The sequence below is a fragment of the Amblyomma maculatum genome, chromosome 1 (genome assembly GCF_055883805.1).
Source record: "Amblyomma maculatum isolate TAMU_Amacu chromosome 1, ASM5588380v1, whole genome shotgun sequence".
Taxonomy (NCBI): domain Eukaryota; kingdom Metazoa; phylum Arthropoda; class Arachnida; order Ixodida; family Ixodidae; genus Amblyomma; species Amblyomma maculatum.
This window is the reverse complement of record NC_139344.1, coordinates 67,588,292-67,599,966: the sequence shown is the minus strand read 5'-3', so window position 1 is coordinate 67,599,966 and position 11,675 is coordinate 67,588,292.

Below are 11,675 nucleotides of genomic sequence, written 5' to 3'. Positions count from 1 at the left end.
GTACATTACAGATGTTATGGTAATCGGCCTGTAGGATTTTATGTGCATCCTTTCTCCTTTCCCTTTATAAATCAAATTCATTTTACTCTGCCGCCAGCTGTCCGGAATTTGCTTATTCGCTATGACTGTTTCCAAAGCTTTTAATAACGTTTCCTTACTTTTTGGACCGAGTTCATTAATCAGCTTGATCGGAATTCCATCTATTCCTGTAGATGTGTTTTTAGGAATATTTTTTCTGCCTTTTTCCAGTTTAGATTGGTCAGTTCTAAGGTGCTTTGTATTCTGCTAGCTTGTGTTGCTTCCTTATTTGCGGAGATTACCCTATCGTCGTTCTTAAATGACTCGGCTATAACTGATGTAATGTAGTTCACTGCGTTGTCTCCCTTTAAACAATTTCCCTCGTTATCTTGAATCCGATCTTGCTTTCTTTGATTCTTCTTCCCTAGCCAGCTTATATGGTTCCAGAATTTTATTGCTCCGCCTCTAGAGGCATCGTGTATATCAGCCATCCAGCGATCGGTGGACTGTCTTATTTTACTTTGGACGAGGGCCTGCACTTGAAGTTTCTTTTGTCGATATGATTCCCATTTTTGGTCGATTTCCTCCTGAGAAGCCTGTGCTTTCTTTGCCATTCGGTGTTCCCTTGAAGCAGCCCGTCGTTGTTCAATAGCTTCCCTGATTTCCTTATTCCACCAGCTCCGTGGCTTCCTCTTTCCATTCCAGCGGTTTGCTACTTTAACCTCCTGAATTTTACTCCTTATGAGTAGTTCTACCTGTTCATAATCCCAGTCTTCCATGGGGCTTTTCTCTATTGCTTCCTCTAAGTCTGCTGCTATCTGTGCTATTTGATCGTCGTTTAATTTTGCGTTTACGTTTTGTCTAAGTTCCATTTCTCTTTTCATCAAGGGCCCCATCTGCAGACTAATACGTTTATGATCACTTCCCAGACTACACTCCCCTTCTTCGTCTATTTCCATTTTTTTGACCTTGCTATAAATTTCCTGCGACATTAGACAATAGTCAATGGTCGTCTGCCTGTTGCGGAATTCCCACGTGATTTGGCCTTCACATTTTGTTTCTCTATTTACTATAACTAGATCGTGTCGCTCGCAGAAATCTAGCATTAGCTTCCCGTTACAATCCGTGTATCTATCCAGATCGTCAATGTGGCCGTTCATGTCCCCCAGCAGAATAATATTGGCCCCGTTTCCAAACTGGCTTATATTGTCACTGAGACATTCAACAAGATCCTTGTTTTCTTGCCTGCATTGATGTCCTGTTCCTAAATAAACTACCCCTAGTCATGTCCTTATGCCGGCAATGGTTCCTGAAACCCAGATATGTTCTTTACAAGATGATTTAATTCTTTGCCAATTTGTTCCCTGGTGTATCAACATACCTACCCCTCCACCCTTTCTTTCCGTTCTCGTTCTGTTGCACCCTTCCCAGACGTAGCCTTCTATAAACGGCCCTGAGATGAGTCTCGCAAAGAGCGTACACACCTATTTTGTCATCCTTCAACTGCTGTTCTATCTCTAGCCATTTCGCTCTTTTTCTACCTCCTTGCATGTTTATGTAGCTGATCCTAGTGTTAAATTTCTTTTTTGTACTTTTCTTTCTCGACCTACTCTTTGCCATTTTTGGGGGCTCAGCCTCCATTATTACACTTTCTTCTGCTTCACTTCTAACTACCTCTGTGCACGGAGTCCTCGCGGACCCCCTAAAAAAGCTACAGCCCTGCCTGCCAAGCGCCAGCCGATCTCTGCTCCGACCCTTCTGTTAAAATGAATGCCATCTCGCTGAAAAGCCCTACCAAAACCTGCTTTATGTACCTCCCTGTTTACCTCAACCACTTCAAAACGCTTCTCCAGGCTTAACTTTCTTATGTCCTGATTAACTGTCACCACGTCCTTTTCCATCTTTCCATTCAATCCTAGCACCTCTGGCACTATGCATACAACTATCTGCGTCTGCTGTGCTATCTCCCTGATCTCGTCAACTCCCTTAGCTAAACTTTCCACCACTCCTGCAGTTTCACCATTTAGGACATCGTTTAGACCCGTGGCTACTATTACCATACTGCGCTCGGCGGAATCCTTCAACAGCCTATTTTTACTCTCTTTTAGTACAGCCCTCATTGTTCTCCCTGGGAAGGCTCCAACCAACACTCTCTTATCACCCCTTACACGTTCCAAGATATCTCGCTTGCACCTGTTCATGTTAGAATCTCCGGCGATAAGCACCTGGGCCTTCTCTCTCCCTCTCCCAACTGTTGGCTCCTGCTTTCGGTTATCTGTGTCCTTATCTCTGGGATTTTCATTCTTCCTTACTTCTTCCTTTTTTTCCGGCGTCTTAGCTGCTTATAAATAACTCTGACGGTTCGGATCCGCCTGACCTACTTTGCTTATGCCTTCCATGCCAGTGCTGGCCCCAGCCACGTGGCCCGCATTGGAATGTTCGTCCTTGTTGGTTCCAAGGACAAAGTCGGCCCCTTTCTTTTCAATCTGAGTAAGCTGTCCAAGCAGTTTCTGATTTTCCGTCCTTAGCAAACGTACTTCATTTTCTAAATCCTCCACACGAGACACTAAACTGCCCCTTTCTTGATCAAATCTATCTAGACGTGCATTCAGTACGCAACATCGACACAAAAAGTCGCTGCCTTCCGCTTCACCTACAGAATCAAAACGCGTTTCTTTGAGATTAACCTGCGCCTCACACTGAGTACACTTTACCTTCTTTTGATTGCACATCTTAAGCGCTCATCGACTGAACTAAAATGTTACGAATTCTTAGAATATACAAATTGCCAAAAGAAGACACAAGAAACGACTAGCAAACACGCGTTAAAAACCAAATCTGCGAATGCCAATAGCCTAGAAAGAAAAATATTTATCTAAACAAGATAGCTAATTAATGAACGCCAAGAAAACCTAGCTGCCGGCACGAAAAACCAGGCCGCTAGGACCAAGAGATAAAATCTATTCCTTAGGCTGCACCTAAACTAACTAGCTGAAAAAGAAATAAGGTAATAAAAGAAAGAACTCATCTATTTGACGCTTCGGAAGCTCCCGCTGTCGCCAGTCCGTCCGTTTCCGGTAGCCACGTGAAATCGGAGGAGCGATGGAACACGCGTCCGCCCCACACGACTGTCAACTGTCAAAAAAAAAAAAAAAAAAGAAGAGAGCAGTGCGCTACCTGCTGGTGTACACGAAAAGCGTGTCGTTTGGGCTGTGAGCGTGGCTTCACGGAGTTCATACGTATTATGGGCCCCAAGCTTGAGTAAGCGGAGTGTTGAGGTACTGGGAGGAAGGCGCAGGGCTGTTTTTGTACAACTGCGAAGTAAAGTGTTCACTTGATCGCGCTCCTTGCTAGTGAGGGGTATGGAAGAGCGTATGTGACTCTGCTAATAACGTATGCTTGAGTGAGGCGAAGTGTATATCATGAAGGCCTGTTTCCCGATGTGCTACACAACGGATGAGCCGAGTAGTTTGTTGAGCAGGAGTCTGGACTGCTTTGATCACATCCCCATGGCACGGCCGCTCAAAGGAAGCGCACTAGGTGTAGCCTGCTACGTCGCCCGAAACCGGCGGGAGGCGCGCCTACTTCCAGTCGCCACCACTGCAGCGCCACCGTTCGGGGACAGCCGCGCGTGGAGAGCTGCGCCTGGCTGTGCTTTGAGGGAGGCGTTGGCGTGGTAGAAGCCTTTTATTTTAAGGATATAAGAGCTTCGCTTCACACAATTTGGTACACGAATTAGTATATACTGTCATGTCTAGTGTGACCATGTCAGCACTTAGCGCTTGCTCGGCAAGGATGTGTACTGGAGTTTACCCCGAAAAAACCTAATGCGACGGTGGTTCAAGGCCACTCGATTAGAGAGCTCACATTACCGTGATGTTGTATTCGGATCAAGTTGTTTGTCACATGAAAATGTCACCCGGCTATGAACAATTCGAAGCTGTTCAGCTGCCATGGTAGCCTAATGCATAACCACTTAACTATGTCGCTAATTCCGTGCGTCATTTTCATACCATTTACTCATTCCTGCATACAGCTTTTATACACGAATTGATGTCAACCTGTTCTAAGCTGCCAGCACTATTCAATAAAAAAAATGTCCTACAATGAGCAACCTCTGTGAAAATGCAACATGTAACCAACCTTTCTATCTCATTCTGACAAATGTTACGGTAGAAATATGAAGATGTTTATTAGGTTAAATCTAGATGATAACCTGGGATCTTCGACTCAGTTGGAGACCTTAAACTTTGTACACCTGAGCGCTATCTGTCATGGCTTCCCGCATTTTGCATGACCGGACAAACTAAGCGCGCTTCATAGAGCCGGTCTGCCTCAAGGTGCTACGTATATGTGCCGAAAGCTTTTATTGCTATTTTTATTGGCTGCTCGCAAACCCATTTAATTTTGCTGGTTTTCAATTTTCAATGGAAGAACGCGCATCGAGTGTTCCTGTTATGAAACTCTTAGCTACGATCACAAGAATGTTCACGCTTCAGTGCGAAACTGCAGCCGAGATTCAGCGAGCAGCCGAGTACGCTTATTAAATGGCCACGCACAAAAAGGAAGAAAATTACCAATTGCAGACGGAAAACCTTTCTTGAGAGAGGTTTATGTCATAGCCATAAACGTCGCTCCACTGTTGAGTTGACATTTCGAGCCCAGCTCGCTATCAGTGGGGGCAGCAACTTAACGATATCTTGCATAGAGCCTTAGCATGGGCACAATCATTCTTTTTATAGATAAGCTGCAGGTACTGTGTACAGTGAAAAAACAATGATGAAATCAAAAGTTTACACAGCTTGCTACTTTGCCGGACCTCTTCAGACTTCATCATTCTGTTAATGAAGGTGCTCGTAAACTGACAAAGCTTGATTACTTCCTTTGCGGGGTACATCAAGCCTCCGTTGTCCTTGGTTTTCATTAACCTGTAACTGGTCCAGTTGACTCATATTTCCTGCAACAGGCTCTTGCATGACTGACATGTCGCCTCAAAACCATTACCAAATATCGCAACCTGGTAGTGATAAACAAAACTTGGGGTTCTTAAGTCTCCTTGAGGAGCCTCGTTCAAATCATTAGAATGCAGCCTTAAGTCACTGCATTATATGAAATAGCACCCTACACATAGCTATATAAAGCCCCTCTTTACTGAAGCCGTACGAACGTGCCCTACAGGAATATAGTGTGCCTGACTTGGGATCTAAGGGTCCCGCTTTCAATAATTCCCATTTCACCCTTACTTCTTATTGACGCTCTCTACTCTGGCAGCTCCTGCCACATTGAACATGTCATGTGTTCTCATTGCTCCAAAGGTGTCTGGCCATATCACCAACTAAAGTGCCTCTTACCAGATAGGTATTTTTCCGACTTTCCGCCGATCGACATAGCGGGCACCGGATTTTCTGTGGAACGTGGCTTTTCAGTTTATCGCATCGACTCAGTCTCAAGAGTATAAACAAATGTTGTATGCATAGGTTCCTTTACTTGCAAGACCACTCAGACTAGCGCAGCAAAATTTAGAGCAAATTGCATGCTTAAATAAAAAAAAACCTTTGTGGCCTTTTCTGATATGTCCTCGCAACATAACCTGCGAGAAAAGCTTCTGGTGCTACCTCATCGTGTTCATCTGCTTCACTACACATCGTTAAAAATCGTAGTTCACTGGCCAGCTCCCTGGTAACTAAATAGGTTAAACAACGCGACGGGAACACAGGAAAAGAGGACGACACAAATAGCGTGGTTGTGCCGTCTTCTTCTCCTGTGTTCCCGTCACGTTTGCACGGTTAACCTGTAATTAATTGCCAACAAGTCCAATCTGCTGTCCCTTGTAGCAAATTCAATGGCAGCTTATAGGGCATTATGCTTCAGCATCTGGACTTTTTAACCTCAGCGCCACTTTCATTTCAGAGGAAGCGAGTGCATTTCCACTACTCGCTGCCGTCTTTGCCTGAAGCGAGCTCAGCAGATAAAATTAGAGGGTCTCTTAGGTGTCCCATAAGCGGAAGACGGCGAAAGCATACCCTTCCCCAATCGTTTGCCTCTCAGCGTTCGCCACAGTTCATCATTTCAAGTCGTCGTTTTATATATTGGTCGTTTCCCAGTCATGATGAGTCTGCCTGCATAGTCATTGTAGCCCTTATCACTGATAACTAAGCAGGGTACTCATTTAGAATCAGCAGTGGTCATTACATGTCATTTCTCATATTGGTCATTTCGTAGTCATTAACAGTAATGATGGGTCATGCCTAGCTATTATAGTCATTACCACGCATCGCTAAGCACGTTTACTCATTTCTAATCAATTGCGGTCATTACATGTCATAGTTTGATATACTGGTCATTACAAATCATTTTAGTCATTATTAACCATTATTCATTAGCATTAGTCATTACCTCTATCAATGTCTGTTTATAAATTTTATTGATTACCTATCACCATCAATCCTTTTCATTCTTAATCTCCCTCCTTGCACGTCCACTTTTGCGGCTGACACACCAGTGCACAGATGCGACGCACAGATTATACAGGAACAGCTGTTGCAGACAGATTTTCGCTCTATGAGCCTAGAGCGGCTTTCGTCTTAAAAAAACAAACGCATCCCGTCTCAACTTTAACGTGCTTGCACACGCGCACACAAAAAAGTTTGCGTTTACCACGCAGACGCGAGGCGAACGCGCCCAGAAAGGAAGCAAACCGCGCGCTCAGAGCCGGCGACCCCGGCGGCGACGTGTCCCCGAACAGTGGCGCCCTCAGCAGAAACAGCGGGCGCAACTGTAAACTCCCTAAGGACGCGCTTGCCCATTGACGGCGGCGCGACGCAGCAGGGCGCATCCAGTGCGCTTCCATCAAGCGGCTGTGCCCATGGTCTCCATGGGAGTATAGAGTCATTCCGGGCACTTTGATTTGAGTTACTAGGGATTGTGTACAGAGTGATAGGTGCACGCTATCAAGATGAATGGATTTGGGTCGGTAGAGGAAGAGTTGAGATTTAGATGGTGAGCAGGATAGGCCTCCCTCCTTCACAATATTGGTGTCAATAGTGTTGACGGCTGTTTGGAGGAAAGGCTCTATGGTGGCGTCACTGCCTTACATGCCCAGACAATGAAGTCATCCGCTTAGAGGGCGAAATGTTTGTTTGGAATTTCAGAAAGTTGTTTTGGGAGATGAATAAGGGCAATGTTAAAGAGTGTTTGTGAAAGGACCGCTCCTTGAGGTGTTCCCCGAGCACCGAGCTTGATGTTTGGAAGCATATGGAGGCCTAGTGTGAGAGTCGCTGTTCGTTTGCTGAGGAAAACCCTTATGTAGTTATACATATGGTTGCCTACTTGTAGTGTTTGTAGATTATTAAGAATGACAGTGTGTGTTACATTATCAAATTCCTTTGGTGAGGTCGACTCCAAGGATGCCTCGTGTATTGCGAGTTTTTGAATCGGGGATATGGTGCTTTAGCTGTAGAAAAACATCTTGAGTGGTCAGACCCGGACGGACACCAAACATGTAGTTTGGCAGAAGCTCTCGTTCCTCCAGCAAGCTGCTTAGTCGTGTATGAATCACATGCTCCATTAATTTTCCGACACGAGAAGTGAGGGAAATAAGTCGATTGATGGGGAGAAGCAGTTTACCTGGTTTTGGTATGAAGACTACTTTTGCCTCCTTCCACTAGGCCGGCAAAGTGCCTGCATTCATTAAAGTATTCGGTTAAGGCAGTTATGGAGGAAGTATCTAAGTTGCGCAGAGCTTTATTGGCGATACCGTTTAATCCAGGAGCTGAGGAGGCATTTAGGTTCTGAAGTTCTACCATTACTTCTGCTTCAGTGATAGGTTGACTTAGGTCATTAGGGAGTTTATTCCGGATGGGATGCATGGTTGGTAAGGTTTAAAGTATGTATCCTTGAGGTCCTCAAGTAGCTCCGAGGGCGGTGTGGGGGAAGTGTGAATTAGTTTTGTGAGGTTATGTCTTTGGGCCTATGAGATGTGGGAAGAGGTTCCATGTTTGAGGCAGGCTCATGTTACCATCAAGACGGTTGCATAGGAATTCCCAGTTTTGCCTCGAAACCATAGCTGCGCGTTTCTGCGTCTTTGTTTAGTCGGCCCAGCCTACGGTGGAGGGTTCTGTTCCATCTCTGGCATTGCCAGCGCCTTTCAAAACTGGCTTTAGCTTCCCAGAGATGTAGGAGGCAAGCATCAACAGTGTCACTGGGGCAGTCAGTAGAAAGTTGCTATGTGACTGCCTGGATATCCTTGTGCAATTGTGTAGTCCAAGCAGTGATGTAGGTGATTGGAGCTGCTGTCCTGGTAGATCTGCATTTCCGAAGTCAGTTCCACTTGGTGAAAGTGGATCCCCTAGGTGGACGCTGAAGAAGGTATTAAGAAGGATTTCAAGGATGTAGTGTAGTGGCCTGGGGCCGATTGTGGCACCGATCATCAGCTTCTTGTTGCCAAAATTAAGCTTCGATTGAGGAAAACGCAGAAAACTAGAAGGCCTTTCAGGTATGATCTGGATCAGATTCCATTAGAATATGCTGTGGAAGTGAGGAATCGATTTCAAGAATTAGATCTAGAAGACAAAGAGCCCGAAGAGATGTGGACTGATGTTCGTGATATAATACAAGAAGTTGCTACTAAGGTAGTTCCAAAGCAAAAGAAATGCAAAAAAGCAAACTGGTTATCTGAAGAGGCTTTGCAAATAGCTGAGGAAAGGAGGATGGCAAAAGGTATGGGGGAAAGAGAAAGATACAAAGTTCTCAATGCGGATTTTCAGAAAATAGCAAGGAGAGATAAAAATGCCTTCCTGAACATACAGTGTCAAGCAGTTGAGGACAACAGCCAATTAAGGAACACAAGAGCTCTGTATAAGACAATCAAAGATATCAAAGGAAGCTTCTGTGCTAAGCTGGGCGTGATAAAGGACAGACAAGGCAAGGACCTCACTGAAGCCTCAGAGATAAAGAAGAGGTGGCAGGAATACACAGAAGAACTGTACAAGAAGGACCCGGATGTGAAAACCCAACAAGGACGGTTGTGATTACTGATCTCGAGCAGGGCATCCTGAAGAATGAAGTTAAATGGGCCTTAGCCAGCCTTGCTAAGAACAAAGCTAGCGGAATTGATGGTATTCCAGCTGAGTTGCTTCAAAACCTCAACCACGACGCTGTTAACACACTGCATACATTATGTCAAAAGATTTGGACAACCCTGCAGTGGCCACAGGATTGGAGGAGGTCAGTTTACATCCCCATTCCAAAGAAAGGCAGTGCCAAAGATTGTTCCAACTACCGCACGATCGCGCTTATTTCGCATGCTAGCAAGGTGATGTTAAAAATCCTGCAAGGTAGGCTGCAGCAGTATGTGGATCGGGAGCTTCCGGACGTGCAAGCTGGGTTTCGCAAGGGCAGAGGAACTAGAGACCAAATTGCCAACCTTCGCTGGATTATGGAAAAAGCAAGAGAGTTCCAGAAACCCATTTACTTCTGCTTTATTGATTATGCTAAAGCATTTGACTGCGTAGATCACAGCAGATTGTGGCAAGCTCTCCAAGAGATGGGAGTTCCAATTCACCTCATCTGTCTCCTCAGGAACCTTTATGAAGGGCAAGAGGCCACAGTCAGAACTGGGCATGGCCTTACTGATTGGTTTCCGATTGAGAAAGGGTTGAGGCAAGGCTGCATACTGTCGCCCTGCCTATTTAACCTATATGCAGAGTGCATCATGAGGAAGGCCGGTCTGGACGAGTCTTCAGCTGGAGTGAAGATTGCTGGAAAACGTATCAACAACCTTAGATATGCGGATGATACCACTTTAATGGCAGAAAGTGAAGTGGAACTCAAGAGACTTCTGATGCGCGTACAAGAAGAGAGTGAGAAGTTTGGGCTTAAACTGAACATTAAAAAGACGAAGATCATGGCGTCTTGCCCTATCAAGTCCTGGAGCATCAATGGACAAGAAGTGGAAGCTGTGACAGATTTTCTGTTCTTGGGCGCCAAGGTTACCTCGGAAGGAGACTGCAGCCATGAAATTAGGAGACGCCTGCTTCTGGGAAAGAGAGCAATGGTTAGCCTTGACCGCCTAGTAAAGAGCAGAGACATTAGTCTACCAACCAAGATCCGTATAACCCGTGCTATGGTCTTTCCAGTTGTGATGTATGGATGCGAGAGTTGGACTGTGAAAAAGGCTGACCGCCGAAGAATTGACGCGTTTGAATTGTGGTGCTGGCGAAGACTCTTAAGAGTTCCATGGACTGCCAGAAGATCAAATCAGTCGATATTGTCGACCATAAACCCTGACTGCTCATTGGAGGGTCAAATTCTAAAGTTAAAGCTCAGCTACTTTGGTCATCTGATGAGAAGAGAGGAGTCGCTGGAGAAAGATTTGATGTTGGGAAAGGTTGAGGGTCGCCGGAGAAGGGATAGGCAGCGAACGCGATGGTTAGATGGCATTCTCGAGGCATTGCAGATGAAGCTATGTGATGTTAAGAAGATAGTGAGAGACCGGAAAGCGTGGCGTGACATGGTCCATAGGGTCACGAAGAGTCGGACACGACTGAACACCTGAACTGAACTGAACTGAAGTGATCACTGCCTAAGCACGCCTTGGTGTTGCACCAAGTAGCTGCTGGGAGCTGGTAAGTGAAGGCAAGATTGGTGTGGGGGGGGTGTCCTTGCACACACTATTGCCGACATGTGTGGGGTAAGTGGGGTCAGTGATGAGAGAGCCTTGCCTGTTGCACAGCAAGCTATACTTTGCGACATTTTGGGGACATGTTGGTATCCCCATGCTGAATACAGTGCGCTGAAACACCCACAATCAGGAGAGGGCGCTTCTTGGCAGTTCTTTTGGCTAGTCTGAAGAGACGATTGAAGTTGGTATGTAGATGCTTGGGGTGACTATATACATTCAGAATGAAAAGGCTCCTGGCCTGTGTAGCCGAAAGACCAATTTTAGGAGGAGATGGGCGAGGTCTGGTATTGCCAACATACGAGTGATTGTAGGCAGTGAGCGCTTAACTAGAAAGGCAACTTTGGAAAGCATGGCCAATTGAGGAAGTAATGGGACATAACCTGGGAGGGTTATAGGATTGGTGGGTTTCTGCAGAGCCAAGACTGGTTTCATAATGAAGAAGTTGAAGTACTTTGCATTTTTGGCCAAAACTCTGGCAGTGGAACTGCCAAACAGTTGTCATTGAACTAGGTTTCGCCATCATGAATTATAGGCATAATAGAACCTGCAACAAGAGTGGAATGGTCTTGTACAGTGGGAATATGGTGTATGACTAGGGTGGGAATGGGATGTTCTGGTGCAGCTGGAGTGGGAGATGTGTTATGCTCCCGAACTTTTTGTCTTTCGACGTCTGTACTGGCGATTGTCAGGGGTGGCAATATGCTCCTCTAGATTCTCAAAGCGTCGTGTTTATTTTTGAGACGTCGAGACGCCTGCTGAATTGACGTGTTAGCATGCCCTTCATGCAGTGGAATAAGACAGCTTCTAAGCCAAGGCCAACATGTTCACTGCGATAACAGTCAACGGCACTGGGAAAATGCCAGCATCATATGCTTGAGGAAAGCCTTGGCAAGTAGAGCCGACCTCTAATTCATCCCTCCAAAAATGAAAAAGTGATGCGAAATCAAATTGATGACAACTTGATAGGAAAGCCAAT